General features: G+C 40.7%; 1 protein-coding gene across 1 annotated transcript in view; it reads left to right on the forward strand.

Annotated features, from left to right (window-relative positions):
* The first annotated feature begins 669 nt into the window (after window positions 1-669).
* Window positions 670-17,985, forward strand: part of LOC147305970 (prickle-like protein 2) — a 37,020-nt gene continuing 19,704 nt past the window's right edge. Inside the window, exon 1 of the mRNA XM_086277117.1 lies at window positions 670-1,104. The gene's annotated coding sequence lies outside the window, so the exon portion shown is untranslated. The remainder of the gene's footprint in view (window positions 1,105-17,985) is intronic.

Below are 17,985 nucleotides of genomic sequence, written 5' to 3' on the forward strand. Positions count from 1 at the left end.
TAGAACGGCAATTTTGTGCTTGGTTTTAGCCTTTTTTTCCTCACTTTACAAGGAAAGTTGCCAGGGTCAGACCTTCTTTTACTCAGATGTGTCTGCAGCCTTGATTGAATGAATCATATGCCACAGTGACTCACATCTCACAAGTGATGCAGTTATGATCATTGTACCCTTTTATTATATTTCCAATCGTATATTATATTCATGCCGTATTTCTTTGTAAGCTACTAAAGGAGGTGATGGACTGCACATGTTTAGCGCATATATAACATGACAACGACAAATATATTATTATATATTATTACAAAAATCAATAAATAAACTTTAGCGATTTTCTGTCATCATCCCCACTGAGAGCAAAGTATGCCAGACAATTCTCCATGTCATTTCCATCTTCTTAAAGCAGGAGTGCATAAATACTCCTGTTATTCTTATCGGAGGCTGTGTGCCACTGTGTGATTGGCTGATAGCTGATGACTCATTTCAACAGGCTGGTGTGGGGCTGGCAAAGGAGCGGAGGGTAGGTGGTGGTGAAAAGGGGGAGCAGGAGGTGGGAGTAAAGCTTTCTCCCACTGCGTGTACGCTTATGTGCAGTGCTGTTGTACAGCGCGCCGTTTCGCACAAAAGCACACAACATAAATACTTGCAAACGGAGTCAACTTCATCTATACACTTACTCACTGTGTTTTCTGCTCATCTCTTCAGCCGCGGTTGCCTGTAGCCATACTTGAGGAGAGACATAGAGCCGGAAGGAGAGAGAGAGAGAGAGAGAGGAGGGAGAAAGAGAGAGTGAGAGAGAGGAGGGAGAAAGAGAGAGTGAGAGAGAGGAGGGAGACTTGTGTTGATCAGAGAGTCTGCAGCCCCCCAGCCTTCCCTCTGTTGCTGCTACAGTACGTGTGAAAGGAAGAGGGAGAGGCAGCAGAAGCAGATCTGCTGTTTGACTCTGAGACTCAGAGGGAAGAGCAGAGCGCTGTGAGCTGTGCAGTGCAGAGCAGAGCCAGTCAGTCTTCTGGTATGTGTCCAGTGTGAGCAACTCAGCCGAGTCCCTGCGCACTTCTGTCTGAGCTGCCTCGCACCCCAGGACTCTGAAACCAGCTACACAAACAGGTGAGTGTCAACAGAATCATGACAAAATACTCGACTCACTAAAGACTGCACTGGATGTATCCATGTGATTATCATTATTATTATTATGATTTCCACCAGTCTGTGTTTATTTTACTGTAATGTATGCATGTTACTATTTGAATATTGTAGTATATACAGGAATGATTTCACAAATGCCAAAAGTTCTTCTTAAGAAATGAGGTGTATCCACCTTTGGTTTTGTGCGCGTCGATGTGACAGGTGGGGGTGTTTTCACATATATGTTCGCGCAAACGTTAGTTTGTATGAAGGCTTGTTTACCTTCTCGCTGACAGGTGAGAAAGACCGCTGGGACTTGGGGAAAGCGTTGCCTCTGGAAGGAGTAAATGCATTTGATTTCATCCCTGTTTCCCCATGTGTCCATGTGTCCCTGCTAGAGAGAGTGGGTGGAGTGGAAACTGTTTCTGCCACTGCTCTCTCAGTGTAGTTTAGAAACAGGGGAGAAAAAACAAGATACCCCCCCCCCCCAAAAAAAAAAAAAACAACAACACAAGATGAAGACAGTTTCATCCCAGAAGCTGTGCTTTAGGCGGACTACAGTATTTGATGGAATGCAGATTGCGCCTCCGTTCCAGCCCGCAATTTGTCCGTGTGGACACAGTAGTTTATCAACAACTGTCGGGAATATCTGCAGGAGTTTACACTTCAGATTTACGCTGTTTTTCTTGAGCTTAGCGTGAGCCTTTCGTCTCAACTGCGCAAGAGAACGACTGCATCCATCCCTAATTATTGTAGCATTGGTAGAATGCGATCGCTGTAGTCTAAGACTGTAGCAATATTCTCGCTTTAACATCTAATCTGTTACATAATAAGGTTCTCAGCATACTGGCTTGGTTTCAAAAATAGAGCTGACATCAAATCAAAGATCTCTCTAATGGGCCAGATCATGCATGCCTTTTTTCTGTGGCGTTATATGCAGCAAACAGTCTGCTGTTAATTTGGAATAAGGTTTTTTTTTTGGCTCACATGTCCACTTTTCTCCTGTCTGTGTTAGTGTATCATATCAGTGCTGATTTCTTTATTTGTTTTGCCCTGATTGAGCCCAAACGTAATTATTTGTACTGTGTTGCAAAGCTGGATTCCTCTTTAGCACCTTCTCCTCCATATTGGTGTGTAACACTCGTCACTTGTACTGCATCCTGGGATGTAATTACGTGTAATGGCAGCTCATGAATGTTTACCGCAGGGAATCAGCAGGTTGGTCTAGAATTATTTTCTCCACTGCAGAACTTGCTGAATGGACTTTAGTTCTTTTGAAGTTTGTCTTTGAACTAAGCCTGAATCTGACCAACTTCAAGCCTGTATGATTTGCTTAAAGAGAGGACAGAGAAATACAATCCTTTGAATAAAAGCATATGGCTGAATGAGATTTCACAGAGACACATTGTCAGTGTTTAGATGGTTTAAACCCCTGAGCCATGACCGTGATCTGGGCTGCCATTGACAGCGAAAATTCCCCTCGGTGTTTGCTGCTGTTGTTTGCCTCCAACTGTCAATCTGTCACTGCTGTGATGTTGAAAAAACAGCCCAAGCTCCCCATTGACTGTGCCACCTCCTTTTTTCACCCAACCTCCAGTATATATGTACCGACATCCATCCATCCATCCATCCATGTTTCTCCCACCAGGTTTGAAATTGTCTCTTCACTTTTACCATGCGCCTCCCTCCACCCCTCTCCGCTCTGGTCGCCACAGAAACGGCTGATTCAGGAAGGGTGGGCGGGTGTCTCAGAGCTCTTGCTGCTCTGCCCCATGCGGCGCTTTCACAGTACATTTCTGCTTCTGTGCTGCTTTTATGGCCCTGATATGCTGACAGTTCAGGTGGCTCAGTCAGATGTTATACAATTGTATCAGCTACACAAAGCCTGTTTGTTCACTTCCCTCAAAGGACATGTTCAGAATTTAGACTTGCATTGCCATTCATGTTCAGTTTTTATTCTAACAATGGATCACAAGGAAGCCTCTTGATTGCCCGCTGACAAATCACTAGTGGTGGCAGATTTCTTTTTTAATGGTTTGTTTGTTAAATTTGTGCAGACATTATTTGTGGTTATGAAGTGAGCGGCTGTCTTTTTATGGTCTTCTAATTAAGTGATCCAGGGAGATTGCAGATCTGTTTTATGTGGCACCTGGGTCAGAATCAGAGTCACACTGTGTGTGTTTAGAGACTATACTGAGGTGATTAATAATGTAATATACCATGACTGAGGCGTTAAATAATAGATATTCTATGACCTTTCTCTTACATAAGGTTGATAAAATAGAATAAGAGTGATGGAGTGAAGGATTGCCATGAGTAGGTAGATCTGCAGACTTTTAATTTTTTGGTATGAATTACTTATTTATTTAATTTACACATGTATTGCAGTTGACCTCCCACTCAAACACCAAATAAAAGATTAGCTCCTGTAATTGCAGGCGTATTAAACAGAAGTGTTTTTTTTGTTTTGTGTTGTGGTTTTAACCATTTTTGTTGCATTTTTCCAGATAGCTCTGGTTGCCATGGTGATAATTTGTACAGTAGCTTAAAAACGCCACCCTTTGGAAAAGGCTTCCAAACAGGAAATGAAACTAGTGTTTTTACTGCAGTCAATTCCAAGCAGGACCCCATGAGTTCATCCTGCTGTGCCTGATTAAATTAAAATGGGAATTGTATTCACTTAGGAGATAATGGTGGAGAGAAGCTTCGTGAAAATCGAGCTTTTGATGCTTTTATGTTCGCTGTACAAGCATATTATTGATTACCGAGTCACAGCCTTTCTGTGGCATATCGCTGACGATGTAGCTACTGAGGGAAAAAAAAGTTATTTGCCGTTCATCTTATTTTGCTTTTCAAAATGCAAGAAGAGCACAGTGTAGCCATCTATTTAGTCATTAATTTGTGATTTATAGCACTATTTGGTCGGGTTCTGTTTTTTATTTTCTTCTTTTAGAGCTACAAAATTCATGCAGGTTAAAGTGTTTTTTCCACCCTGCAGTGTTCAGCTATTACAGTCAGTGGTGACGCAGCCCGAGACTCATACAGCACACTGCAGAGCCGTCACGAGACACAGCCAGAACAAAGAGCGCACACTGTCATCTAAGAGAAGAACTCAACACAGAAGCAGCCTGTTGAGGCACCAAAGTGTGACATACAATACAGCAGGACACCATGTGCTGAGACCTAACTGACTCATTCGGCTACCTTGTGGCACTAAAGGTCTCAGGTGGGACCTTGTTAGTTCACTGTTGAATATATTGCTCTTCCTTATTCTCATAAACATGAAAACAAATGGGCACGCAGAAGTTCACAGATGAAACAGTGGTACCAGGCACTTTAATCATGTGTGTCTCCACCCTGATTCCCCAAGCGCATAGCTACAGATTTGCAAAAGCAAAAGCAAACAATCGTGGAAATATTTATTACCAAATAACTCAAATATCTTGAAAAGAAACACAAGTACAGTAAAATTGATTATTATGGGTTTTTTTTGCTGTGTACAGACAAGTTTATGAATACAGTCAATTACCACAAAAAATGTGGACCAACTTAGTCCAAGAACCCACTACCACACATAACAGTGATGCTTCAAATGTTCCCTACAACATACAAAACCAGTGAGTGAACATGAGAAGGAAGTGAGTCCTGAATGCCTTCTGAAGGCAAAGCTTAAAAAGGTGGTTTTACTTCAAAGGTCACATGGCTTTTTAAAGTCACCACAGCCAAGACAACTTGCTTGAGTACAAACCAAACATCAGAATGGGGAAGAAAGGTGATTTAAGTGACAGAAGAACATCTGTGAACACATTTGAATGTGGCATGGTTGTAGGTGCCAGACAGGCTGGCTAAGGATTTCAAAAACTGCTGATCTGCTGAGACCATCTCTGAGTTTTAATGAGCTGCAATTCTCTGGGTGAAAATGTTTTGTTGATGCTAGACGTCAGAGGAGAATGGCTAGACTGCTTGAATCTAATAGGAAGGCAACGGATCACCGCTATGGTATGCAGAAGTGCATCTATCAATGCATAATACTTCAAACATTGAACAAGATTGGCTCACAGAAGATCACACAGCCTGTCAGCTAAGAACAAGAAACCCAGGCTACAGTTCACACGGGTTCACCAATGCTGGTGGACAGCAGATGGATAAAAAACACCTGAGTCTTAATTTTTGCAGCAACATTCAATGGTAGGACCAGAATCCATTTTACTTTGTATCAGTGGTTCAGGCTGGTGGTGTTGTAACGGTGTGGGAGATATTTTCTTGGCACATTGTGAGCCCCTTAGTCCAAATAAGGATTACTTAAATAGCACAGCTTACCAAAGTATTGATGCTGACCATATCTATCCTTTATGACTGCAGACTGCCCATTTTCTGATGGCTGCTTCCAGCAGGATAAAAAAACATGTTAGAAAGCATAGATCACCTCAAACTGGTTTCTTGATTTCAAATGACCCGCACAGTCACCAGATCTCGATCCAGGAACGCACTTTTGGGATGTTGTTGAACCGGAGATTCTCATCATGGATGTGCAACTGTATGATGCTATCATGTCATCATCACGTTAAATCTATGATGAGAAAAATTAACTCAGTTCTGAAGCCAAAAGAGGTTTCGACTTGTATGAGGAACGTTTACCAAATGAAGTGTCTAGTAAGTCTATATGTCCGTGTAGGAAGATTATACTCCTTTGCTTTCATGAGTAGGTTAACTATTATTGGAGATTCTGTGTTGTAATTTCAGGAGCAGGACCACGCCTCCAAACACGCTCCTTTCGGCTGTCATCTATATAAGTTCCCCCAGTTCTGCAAGCTGATCATTCTCGTTTACGTGCCCCACCCTCCCTCCCTCCTTGTTCTCCATTCTTCAACTTCTTCACTTCTATTTAGTACATGGGGATCTGCCAGGCCCGGGAGCCGTCGCCAGTCCCCTTCAAGGCCTTCCCCAAACCGCAGCTCACTTCATGTCAAAGCATTCACTTTTACCTACTAAAACGCTGTCAAACCTAAAATGAGTGTTGCTTTTTTAATTGTAGTAGCTTTACTTTTACTACATACAGCTTTTACCAAGACTTATTTATTTTTTGATAGGTTTCCCACCACCTTTTTACCTGGTCTGTCTTTTTGAAAGACAGGCTGCCTGATGAGATAGGAGACTCAGTGGATGTTGATGTTCACAGAAAACATTGTGGTCTGCAGTGAGATTAGGGAATGGGTGGAACAGAGCCGGGGAAAGTGGAGGTATGCTCTGGAGAAAGGAGTAAGTCAGTAGAAGCAAGAGAGAATACATGGATGTGAAAGAGAGGCATAACACTGAAGATGCAGGAGTAGAGGAAGTGAAAATAGTTTAAATACTTGGGATCAACCATCCAAAGCAACAGACAAAAGAGTTAAAGAAGCAAGTTCATGGACCAACTCCACCCTACCTGACCCACCTGATCTGTGACAGAAGGATAGCAGCAAGAGAGGAAGATGCTAAGATCTTCATTTGAAGTGAACAAAGGGAAACAGGGTTAGAAATTAGTATGTCAGAGGGACAGCTTAGGTTGAGCCGTTTGGAAACAAAGTTAGAGAGGCACGGCTGAGATGGTATGAGCATATGCAGAGGAGGCATAGTGAATATACCGAACAAAAGGTGTTGAAGGTGGAGCTGGGAGACCACAGAGAAAGTGGGTGGGTGGGTGGGTGTAGAGAAAGAAGACGTACAGAGGGTTGGTGTGACAGAGGAGGATTCTAGGGATAGGGTGAGATTGCGATAGATGATTTGCTGCGGTGACCCCTAAAGGGAGTAGCCAAATAAAGCCAAAGAAGAAGCTTAATAAAAATGTAGTAGAACATCCAAAAGATGATCTTAGAAAAAGAAAATAGAAGGTAGGTTTCAATACCTGACTGCTAAAAGGAGAATACACAGTAAGGAAATCATGTGAATCATGTTCCTTATAATGTCTGACTTAGAGAAAAAAGTGATTTTATTTCCATGTGGAATGAAAGGTGAATATTTACCCTCAAACTAGTCGTTAATCAAGCTCCTCTTCAAGTGCACCTTCGATGATTCCCTGTGGTTGCCTGCTGTCTGATGACTAATGTTCTCCCAAGCTTCATATTACAGCACTTTAATTGGTTTGAATAAACCAATCATTAACTTGCTCATTAAAGCTTATTGTAGCGCTGAGACCATTGTGAATTGATCAGACCAAACTTCTGTAATTGTTCCCAAAGCTTCATCGTGGTCCTGTTTGCCCTAGTTACTCAACACCAACATCCTGACTCACTGGTTCTTTAAAGATTCCTTAGCACTTAGTGTCAGTATGCTCCTGCACCAGCTTCGCTCATCTGGCCAAAGCTTCCCATCTGGACCCACTCTTCCTGCCATCTGCTCTTCTGTTTTGCTATTGGCCATTTGTGATGCTTCTAGTTCAAACAGCCCCCGCATACTTTTATTGGACGAAAAGAAGTAAGAAGATGGAAGAAGTAAGGAACAGACAAGGAGGACAGAGAGGCAGAAAGATTTGTACAGCTTGGGGTTTAAGCTCGATTCACCACTATGTGTTTCTTCAGTGCGGCGCCACTTTGCATCTCAGCAGTTTCCATCCAGTCAGTGTGTATCCTGCAAAATGCTGACTGGCATACAATAGGGATCACTAAGAGAACAACTCGCAGTTTGTGCTTAGTCAGAGAAAGGCTGTTTCCCTGAAATTAATAGTTACAGAGAGAATAAGGGACAAACAGAGGCTGCAGTCGTAGTGCAGGTGTATGGATTACTGCCCGGGGAGAGTGACAGCATGATGTAAATGCTGCCGCCGGTGTTACTGTTGTAGATGGTGGTGCAAGTTTGACCTGACTAACTGATGGATATGAGAAACGTTAACTCGAGGGGAATCATCTGTGGTTATGCTGTGGCCTGAGGTTTAATACTCACTCTATACTCATATTAATGGCATCATCATTGGTCTTCTGAAATAGCATTTTTATGTTTATGAAAATGCCTTTGAACACACACGGACCCATGGAGCACATTTTAACATCCAAAATATCTCAAATGGTCATAAAATGCCAGTGAAAGCATATTCAATCAGCCTGGGTGAGAAGTCTATGCACTCATGGCTCTATGATGGTAAACGACATGGATATTTAAAGTACTTCATGCTTAGCTTAAAGTTTCTTAAAGTTAATTAATTTTACGATATTTAAAAGTGAATATCGCAAATGCCACAAAATTACATCTTTATTTTAAGCACTATTTGAAGAACTAAACATGACTTATATACACAACAAATGACTTAAGTGTCTTAGAAATGTAATTTGATTGAGTTGAACAGTATAAAAATATATGTTGATATGATGTGATGAGCCAGGGCCCATATAACAGAGATATTTAGTCAAAGTCAAAGTAAACTATATTGTCATCTCTGCTATATACAGTACAGTATATAGAGAGATGAGATGATGAGGCTCCAGTTCCATTCAGTGCAAAAAACAACAATAAATATAAGAAGAGTAAGAAATAAATATATACTTGAAGACTAAGGTAAATATAAAAGGAATAAATATACACTTTAAAATTAAGGTAAAAAAAAATATCAATAACAGTCTAAATGTACAATTTACAGTTGAATATTTAATGTGACCTTGAAGTGGTTTAAAATGACCAGCGTTGCAGCTTTACAGTATGACACTGAAGTCATGTTTTAAAATATGCTGAAGTTTGAACTGAGCATAAAAATTGGATATAAAGGTGATTTAAAGGAATTTCAATGTAGACAAAAGAGAAATTATCCAACGAGCAGCAGATTTCTTGGAGAAAATGTCTTTTTGATATAAAAAATCAGGGGAGAATGGTCAGACAGTAACTCACAATAACCACTTGTTACAACCGAGGTATGCAGAAGAGCATCTCTGAATGCACAACACATCAAACCTTAAAGCTAATTGGCTATTGCAGCAGAAGACCGTAGCCTATTTGCTATGGTCTTCTGCTGTAGTAAATCGGTTACAGCAATTTGCTGTATTTCTGACAGCTAATAACAGGAAAATGAGGCTAGAGTTTGCACAGACTCACTAAAATCAGACAACAGAAGGCCACAAAGCCATTTCTTGGTCTGATGACTTTTGATTAATGATGTGAAATTCAGATGGTGGGTTCACAGTTTAGCATAAACAACATAAAGGCATGGGCCCATCCTGCATTGTATTAGTGGTTCCAACTACAACCACTACAGTGGTTCAAGTGGTGTAATAGTGTTAGGGATATTTTCTTGGCACACTTTAGCCCCCTTGATGTCAAATGAACATTGTTTAAATGCCACGGCCTTCATGAGTATTCCTTTAAGATCTTCTACGGCTAATTCCAACAGGACAATGCGCCATGCCACAAAGCTCACATCATCTCAGTCTGGTTTCTTGAACATGAACAGTCACCTGATCGCAGTCCAGTACAGCACCTTTCTAGGGATGTTGTGCATCAGGAGAATCATATCATGAATGTGCAGCCAACAACACTGTGTAATCCTTTCATGTAATTATGGACCAAAATCTTTGAAGAATGTTTCCGGCACCTTGTTAAATTTGTGCCATTAGGAATTAAGGCAGTTCTGTCTAACTTGGTAATGGCAAGATGAAAGATAACTTCAAACATAATTTCTACATTCACAAATTGAACCATTAAATAAATGTTAATATATAAACAGTGAATTATCTGAAATAAATAAAATTATATAAAATATTTTCACTAAATTTTTGGATCTTGATATTAATTCAGTCTTAGTTTTTTTTTGCTTTTGCTTGACTTCATTTTAAATAATGCATACTAGATTTTTAAAAATGCATAGGATGCGGTTCTTGCTCCAAGGTCTTCTGTGCTCTTTGTCAGTACCCAAAGGCATTTTTTTTTACTGATTGGCAGTTCTCACTTGATACCCAGGTTGCAGAGAAGGGAGAAAAATGCATAAAAAGCAGACAGAAATCCCATCACCCAAACACCCTCGATCTAAATCCAGAGACCTTTGCTATTCTATGTCACCTCCCCATTCCATGAATTTTAGCTGTCGTCTTAAGAAAATATCTAAATTCAGACTTTTCCTCTTATTTTATCTTTTTCACTTTCCCATTTCTCTCCTCAAATCTCATCTCATGAACTCATATTATACCCCCTTCAACTCCAATACGATTTAGATTGTATAAAAACAGTGTGAACCATATTTCTTCTTATATTTGCATTTTCACTCTATGATTTGGGAAGTTTGGCCAATAAAGTGATCTCTTCTCTCTTCTGTTGGCTGAAGGAGGGTTTCTCAGGAGGTTTAGGATTCAGTTTCATTCAGACAATTTCAACCAGGAGAAGGTGATTATATTGTAGCTGAGTTTTGATTATAGTTGCCAGTTTAGGGTAGCTAAACTGTCCCAATAGTCACACCACAGCTCTGCAAGGCTGTACTTCTGTTTTTTTTTTTTTAATAGAGATGCTATGAGATAAATCCTAATGTCAGGTAAAAGCATTTTTAGCATGTTCACAGTCCTATTCTAACACATGCATAATGCCAAGAAATTTTGACTTCCCCATGGTTGCTAGAAGTGAATAAAATTCATCCTGAGCGGAACAGGGCATGTCTGTATCAAATATCGTGGCAATCCATCCAATAGACATGTTTTATGCAGCCCAGGGGTTCATCAGAGGCATTGGGAAAGCCCTTTTAGAGACTAAATGGATATCCACAAATCATGTTGTGCAGGTAAATGTAAAACTATACTGAAATCAAACACCTTTCATTTTTGTGAAGCTGCAGGATAATTACTTCACAGATAAAATCTTTGGTTTCCTCCTATGAGCTCTGCATCAATGTGGACAGCTTTGACAACACGAGAACATAATGCGGGCAAAGTTGTTAGCTATTATGCCTCCCTTTGTAAAAACCACTCAAACTCAAATACTTCTGACCAACAAATCTGCTCCAAAGCTGCAGCACCTGCCTCTCATCAACCCCCTCATCAAGCAAAATAAGATCACTGTTAATCCACTTGTCTCAGCCCAACAGTGCTTTCTCTGCAGGCTCAACCATTCCCTCTGGGACTCCTGGAAGCCAAGAAGAGTATAGAAAGGTGCTCACAGCCTACACGCTCACTTTCTTTTTCCATCTTTTTATTAACGCCTTCATTTAGGTTTTTAACTTAATGCAGTTAGTGGACAAGTGGTATTCACTTAAAATACGTAGAAGTACTTAAAAGTACTTAAAATATTACCTTATTTGAGTATTTATATTTTCTACTTGGCTATGATACATTTTTAAGATTAAATTAAGGTTTTCCTTGCATTTTGCATATTTTTGCTTTTGCTAAAAATAATAATTACATTAAATTAAATGTGTTATTTGTTAGCAGGTCTACAGATGCAATAATGCTATACTAAAACTTAAATAGAATTTCTGAAACTGTATTTCCATATTGGAACAACAATGATTGCATCTCTGATTTGGCCATTATAATGAGAAATGAAGGATTTTGAATACTGATGACTTTTACCGAAGTAAATGTCAGAGTACCTGTAAAAAAACAAAAAAACAAGCGCTTTCTATTTTTGAATCAAACTTTATTTGGTGTTATTTGGTCAAAAACTAATCGTACCTCATCATTTTGGACTTCATTTATATTTATTTACTTGCTGTCCCCCGCTAACGCCCCCAAATGTTTCTCTGACTCCTTCTGCTTGTGTTGATCCCTGATGGCAGCTGCTAATGCTGGCCCTCTCATCTGGCAGGGGAGATCACAAAGGTGGAGGAGTTACGGGAGTTATTTTGGCTGCAAAGTCCTCCAGAGCACCATCAGGGGAGATCCAGTAACGAGGAAGTAATTGAATTTGAGGTTTCGGCTAATGATTTTTCCAACAGCAGGATGCTCCCCCATTCTCAGGGCTCGCAGCGTCATGCATGGTCTCCGCAGAGCGTTGCTCAGGCAAGCCCTAAATCATCCATTAATGACTTTAGAGAAGCTAAGTACCTCTTACTCTTTTAACAGACATGATTTAATGGCACTTGTTAATCCAACAACATACAGAGCTTTCCATTTTGCGTCGCTTTATAGGCTTCGCTGAACAGATGTTGTAGTAGATTTATTGCCTTTGGACAAGAGCAGTACTGTTAAAAGCCAATTAGACTGTAAAAATCTCAACCAGATCAGGATGTTTTATTATACCTTTGCATTTCAATTTGTTTGTTTTCTGGCTTGGATCGTTGTGTCTGTAAGGGAATTTGTTTAACCAGTCTGCTAATTTCTACCTTTTGCTCCACACCTATGGATTTCTAATGATCTTTTAGCAGAAGAGTGAGTTGCTCACTTTGTATAACTTTGCAGTTGTAGTTATCATTTTGACACCTCAGATTACAAGGTTACATTAATAGTCAGCTTTCACATCTGTAAGAGTATATCAGTGGCAAGATAAGTGTAACAAATTTCCCACGTGTGGGACTAATAAAGGTTATCTTATCTTATCTTATCTTATCTTAATGTAGTCTAAGTACAAACTCTGTTAGACATCATTCTTTCACCAGACAGATTGACAGATTTAAAGCTCTTAAATCTGAAACTTGGCAACTTCGAGGCTGATTGGGCTCCATTTGTAGTTCAGTCAGGAACGGAGACTTCTCCCCTTGGACCCCTTGTCTCCTCACCTCTGTTGGTATCATTTTTATCCTTTTTATCCTACCCTGCATAATCTCCATCTCACTGTCTGCCTTTTCTTACACCAAACCTTATTCAGTTATCTACCCTCTATTAAGGTGCTTGATATATTTATTTTTCTTTCCGTCTGGGAAGCCGCTCTTATCACAAAATGAGGTATCATAATTGTTCCTCTTATTTCACCCTTTGTAAGCCCAACGGTTGCTCTCTCTCACACACACCAACACGCGCACTCACTATATTTGTCCCCGGTGCTATAACCCATTTAAGTCCGACGTCTTGTCACTGCCCTTCAGCTGCAGAATCCCGGCTAATGGCCACCAGGTTTTTCTCATTAGTTAATTATGTTTTGTGATAATGTCTACAGCTTTGAGCTGCTAGCTGAATGGCTTTTAGGCTAATGGTAACTGATCGCCTCGGTACACGGATCAAGATTGGCCTCCTTTTTTATTATTCAAGCAATGTCACAGCCATCTTTTATTCTTCATTTAGCCACACAGACTAGCTGGTGTTGGTCTTATTGTGCTGCATCATATCGCTTGTGACTAAAGGTCATAAGTTAATAAAAAAAAAAGGCTCTATCAGAAATAATGGTAGCCACTGCTGGTCTATATGTAGTCATATTTTTTTTTTCTCTCAGCAAGTTTTTCATTCATGCGAGGGTTAACAGATTTGCATTTTCACTGGGAACACCTGTAGCACCGTTAGACCATCTCACCCCGGTTTTGTCTGGCTCTACTGAGAGCTAATAAATTTGTCTCATCTTGTTGTGTGCTTCTTTTGTCCTGTCACAGTCAACTTGCATTTTTTGTTTGCTGGCGTGAGTCATTACATGAGGTCCATTGTTGAGTCGCTCCACAAAGCATGGGTTTTGGGAAAGTGCTACAGCAATGACAGAGGGTGTCAAATGAATCATGCCTCTATTGGCTACTTTCTCCAATCTTTTGATTTTGGGTAATTTATATATTCAGTTCTGTGTTTCCTTTGTGTAAAACCCGGGTCCAGCGGGGAGCAAATGTTGCTAGTGCACATTGCTATCTGCACAGAGGTCTCTGTTGCTTGCTTTTTGTTTACAGCAAAAATGATGCATCTACTACTACCTCAGTGGACCACCAACTATTTGCTAGAAAGCTGTGTGAAAAGATGTGATTTATTCTCCGTTGTACCACTTATACTTAACTAATCACGGCTGCACTGGGAAGGTGATCCAAAACGTTGCAAAGCACTCACACAACTAAGCCCTGGTCTGAACATGAAAAGACGACTCTTCGTATGGACAGCACTTTACACATGCACTGTGAGAAGTAAATCCTTCCCATATGGCAGCATCCACACATTCATCAGCCCTTCTGCGTCGGTTTAAAAAAAAACATTGCGGCTAGTTCGCTGCCAGTAAAAGGGAGATTATGGAAATATATTGAGATTTTTAACATTATTTCTGGAGGGAGCGATGAGATTGTGAAATTCATAGAGTGCCGTAGCATCATAACCAACCAGTTTCAGAAAAAGAAAAGGGTTTTCTTTCTTGGCCTTAAACATATTTCATCTTATATAATTCATCCCTTTAGGGGTGCACATATACTGGTGTTTCATATGTGTGCAATTGTCAGCGCCGGTCGTAACCCAATGAGCATAGCTGTAGGTTGTATAATAACACTGGGTAATTACACAGGAAAGAAGTAACACGATGAAATTGCTTTTTTTAAGGGAACTACAATTAAATCAGTATACCCCTATGTCAAGTTCCTCTCTGAGTTGTGTTTAATCTGCAGTGTTGCACCGTTTTATCTGAACTTATTGTTAAAGCCAATAAAGCTGCTGTCCAAATGTGCCCCATTTCATTTAGCTCTGGCACATTTACTGCCCTCCCAACAAAATAAATGACAGCGTCAGTCATTTGAGGGAGAAAAACATTACCAAAAACCAAAACTGAAAAAAAACTCTAGAAGGAATAGAGACAGGTGCAAAGGAGTGAAACTCTGCAAAGGGAAGGGGCTGAGGAGAGGAGATTGGCAGAGAAAAAATAAAAGGAGAAAAAAAATAATAAAAAAATAAAAAAAAATAAAAAATAAAAGTTTAACAAAGGTGACCAGCCCTAACTGCATTATCTTAATTGTAACCAAACCAATTATCTGAACTCTAATTTAAACAAAAAAAACCCAAGAAAACTTGCTTATTTGAGAAGCAACAACATTTGTTTTCTTCATGGAAACTTTGCACATCGCTTTGTTTACAGTCAGTGGGAGAAAGGACAATTGTTTCAGTCATACATGCACCTAGTTTGTAAATCGTTACGTAAATCAGAACTTACATAATAGCCAATATAACATTACTCCCCACCTTAGGTTTAACCGCAAAATTACATACTGCCTTGACTCAACAATAAAACACAGCAGTGACTTCCTCATTGCTCTGACCCTGGAATCCTTTGTAGTAATGGAGCAATCCGGCAAAACAACAAGCAATTTAAAGGGGTTCGAGCCCTATTCCCTCACAGCATCAAGACGGCTCTGGGATCTGGCCGACCTCTGATGCTCCGCTGAAGCTCTCCGTGCTTTTGTGGCTAAAATGTTGTTGTATCACAGGAAAATGGCCCAGCTATGTGTGTTCATCTTCTCTCTGCCATGATTTTTCATGTGAAGAGACCAGTGGGAGGATGTGTAAAAGTGCATAGCAACAGACTCTTTCTCTCGTGTTCTCTCGCTCTCTCTCGTTCTCACATACTCGCACAGGCACATTAACACACACACATGCACAGACAAACAAATACAAGGCAGCACAGATATAGCGCACATGTACCCTCTACCCCACCAGCAACACAAGGTGCTGTGGAATAATAACGGTCCCATATTAAAGAGTACACCCTCAGGCAAATGATGTAAATGGCATCACACACAGGAATTAGCCTCAGTTTATGAATCACCAGCAGCTGTTGAGGGAAAACATGCGCCGTTGCCCGCCCAGCTGCCCCACTTGCACAGGTCACAGGCTCGGTCTGGAGACTGATTCACTTTGTGTGTTTATATGTATATATATATATATATATATATATCACAACTTCAGATAGAGTCACTGCGCCTGTGGCAGCCCATCGCTCCTCAGAGCTCTGCTTGTCATCGTACCCGATCGCACCTGTCTGTCTGATCATTCGTTAAAATTCCAACAAATACGAGGATGCGGGCAGTATCCATTTCCATTCCCCGAGTCGCCGGATGGTGCCTGTGCAGCGGTGTAGAGTGTGATTCGCCTGTTGAAACCCTGCAATTCTATTTCAGGCCATCCCACACACAGTGGGAGAGGAGCAGAAATGTGTCACCCTTTAATTACAGCTTTTCAGGTTCTTGTGAAATTTTGTGCATCTGTAGGTAAAAGAGTCCTACTTTGGATTTCAGAAACACACCTCCAGCAATTAGCACATCAAGAAAATGAACAGTGTGTGTGTGTGTGAGAGAGAGAGAGAAAGAGAGAGAGAGAGAGAAAGGGACAGCGATAGAGAGAGTGCTTTATTTGCTTTAATTTTAAGCATTTTGGTCTAGTCGCCTGTACTTTTTAGGATCCAAAGCTTCGGCACATGAAAATCCTGTCCCTCCAGCTATTGATGACAACACTGCGTGAAAAATGCAAACAGCCAGTCTGAGTGTGTGTTATGTTCCCAATTATATCACCAGTATTGTCACTTACTCAGAGCTTTTCTCAGTCTGTTCTGCCAGCTGAACTGCAGAACATTATTCCTATAGGGTCAGCCCCTTTCAATTAATTTCTTGTTAGTCCTGATCCAAATAAGCTGCAGTAAGAATTTAATCCTCATAACTGGATTATGAGCTGATTGGCACTACAAGAGCCGATTGTTATTGAAATGAAGGGTTATATAATTGTGGATGGATGACAAATTGACAGCCACCAATCGTTCATGTGTAAAATCATAAACTTCTCTTCAAGATTTCTAGCTTCTATCCGGAGATGAGAATTAGCAGTGTGTTGGCTGTTTTTTATGAGCGTCCTTGATAATGATTCTTCACGCAGGCCTCAGAGAGCCGTTGAACACACAAACACGCACACACACCTCCCCGTCTGTGCGTGTGTGGTTTAAGAAACAAGATGGAGGAATGAAGGATGCTGAAATAACTTGAAAGATTGCATTTTCAAGATTTATTCCCAGTAAAAGCTAATCTGAAATTTTTTGCCTTCTTGTCATCCTATTCATCTGTGTATCTACGTTTAGAAAAACAAAGAACACATTTCCTGTGAAGCCTCTTGCCCAGTTGCCATGCTGTTGCAGAGGCTTTCCTTTTCATTGAGTGTATACATCTAAGAGTTTCTGTATTTGCACAGCCACACTTACCTTGTGACAACCTGTTGCCGTGCCATTATCCCCTATGGAAGGTAACTGTGCTCTGGCACACTTGCTTCCTGCTGCTTCAGATAATTCCGTCTGTCGTTGGGTGACAGGTTGGAAAGGCTGTGCGTTCAAGAATCTCAAATGTGTGCGAGCAGACTGTGCATGTGTTTATAACCCTTTATTATTAATCAGGGATAACAGTGAGGTCAGCAGGGGAGGGGAAAGAGGCCAAGGGTTGACATTTTGGGCTGTTGTTAGTCCAGCAGGGAGGCTCACACACACCAGCGTCAGTGGAGCAGTAGGTTACTATTTCAGTCCTGCCAAAAGTGCTTTGTTGTGTCACCATGAATCTGTCTGAGTACAGTTAAGTGTTTGTGAAAGGACATCACGTCGTGGCTGATTTCAACACGAGTAAGAGTTCTTCTTGCGTCTTTGAGTGTAACCGAACACGCTCAGTCAGTGCCAAACCAAACTATACCTGCCGAGCCGCTGAAAAGCCATTTGCATGAGGAAGCCGGTCGAGGTGAGGAGGACGATACCAGATTTCATCCATCTGTGGTCCCGTGAAATTGATTATATCAGCTGATTACGCAAGCGAGGAGTGAGATGAGCAACCAAATTAGTTTCACAGTGCAGCACCGGGTGCAAGTTCGTAGGATCCGGATGTCAATGGATGAAACCAACAAACTGACAGCATAGTTTATTTAACTACTTTTTTACTTTTTAAATTTATAACTACATTCTACTGTCCAGTTCCTACACCTCCATGTTTTAAACCTAGACATGTAAGGGCCTTGGGCAGATAATTACCAAAGAACTCTGAGAATGAGGGTCACTAGAAAGTCACTAGAAAAT

This window comes from Aulonocara sp. 'chitande type north' Nkhata Bay, linkage group LG20 (assembly GCF_057382095.1).
Source record: "Aulonocara sp. 'chitande type north' Nkhata Bay isolate Kocher_YH1m ecotype deep benthic linkage group LG20, A_spYH_male_GT1.1, whole genome shotgun sequence".
Taxonomy (NCBI): domain Eukaryota; kingdom Metazoa; phylum Chordata; class Actinopteri; order Cichliformes; family Cichlidae; genus Aulonocara; species Aulonocara sp. 'chitande type north' Nkhata Bay.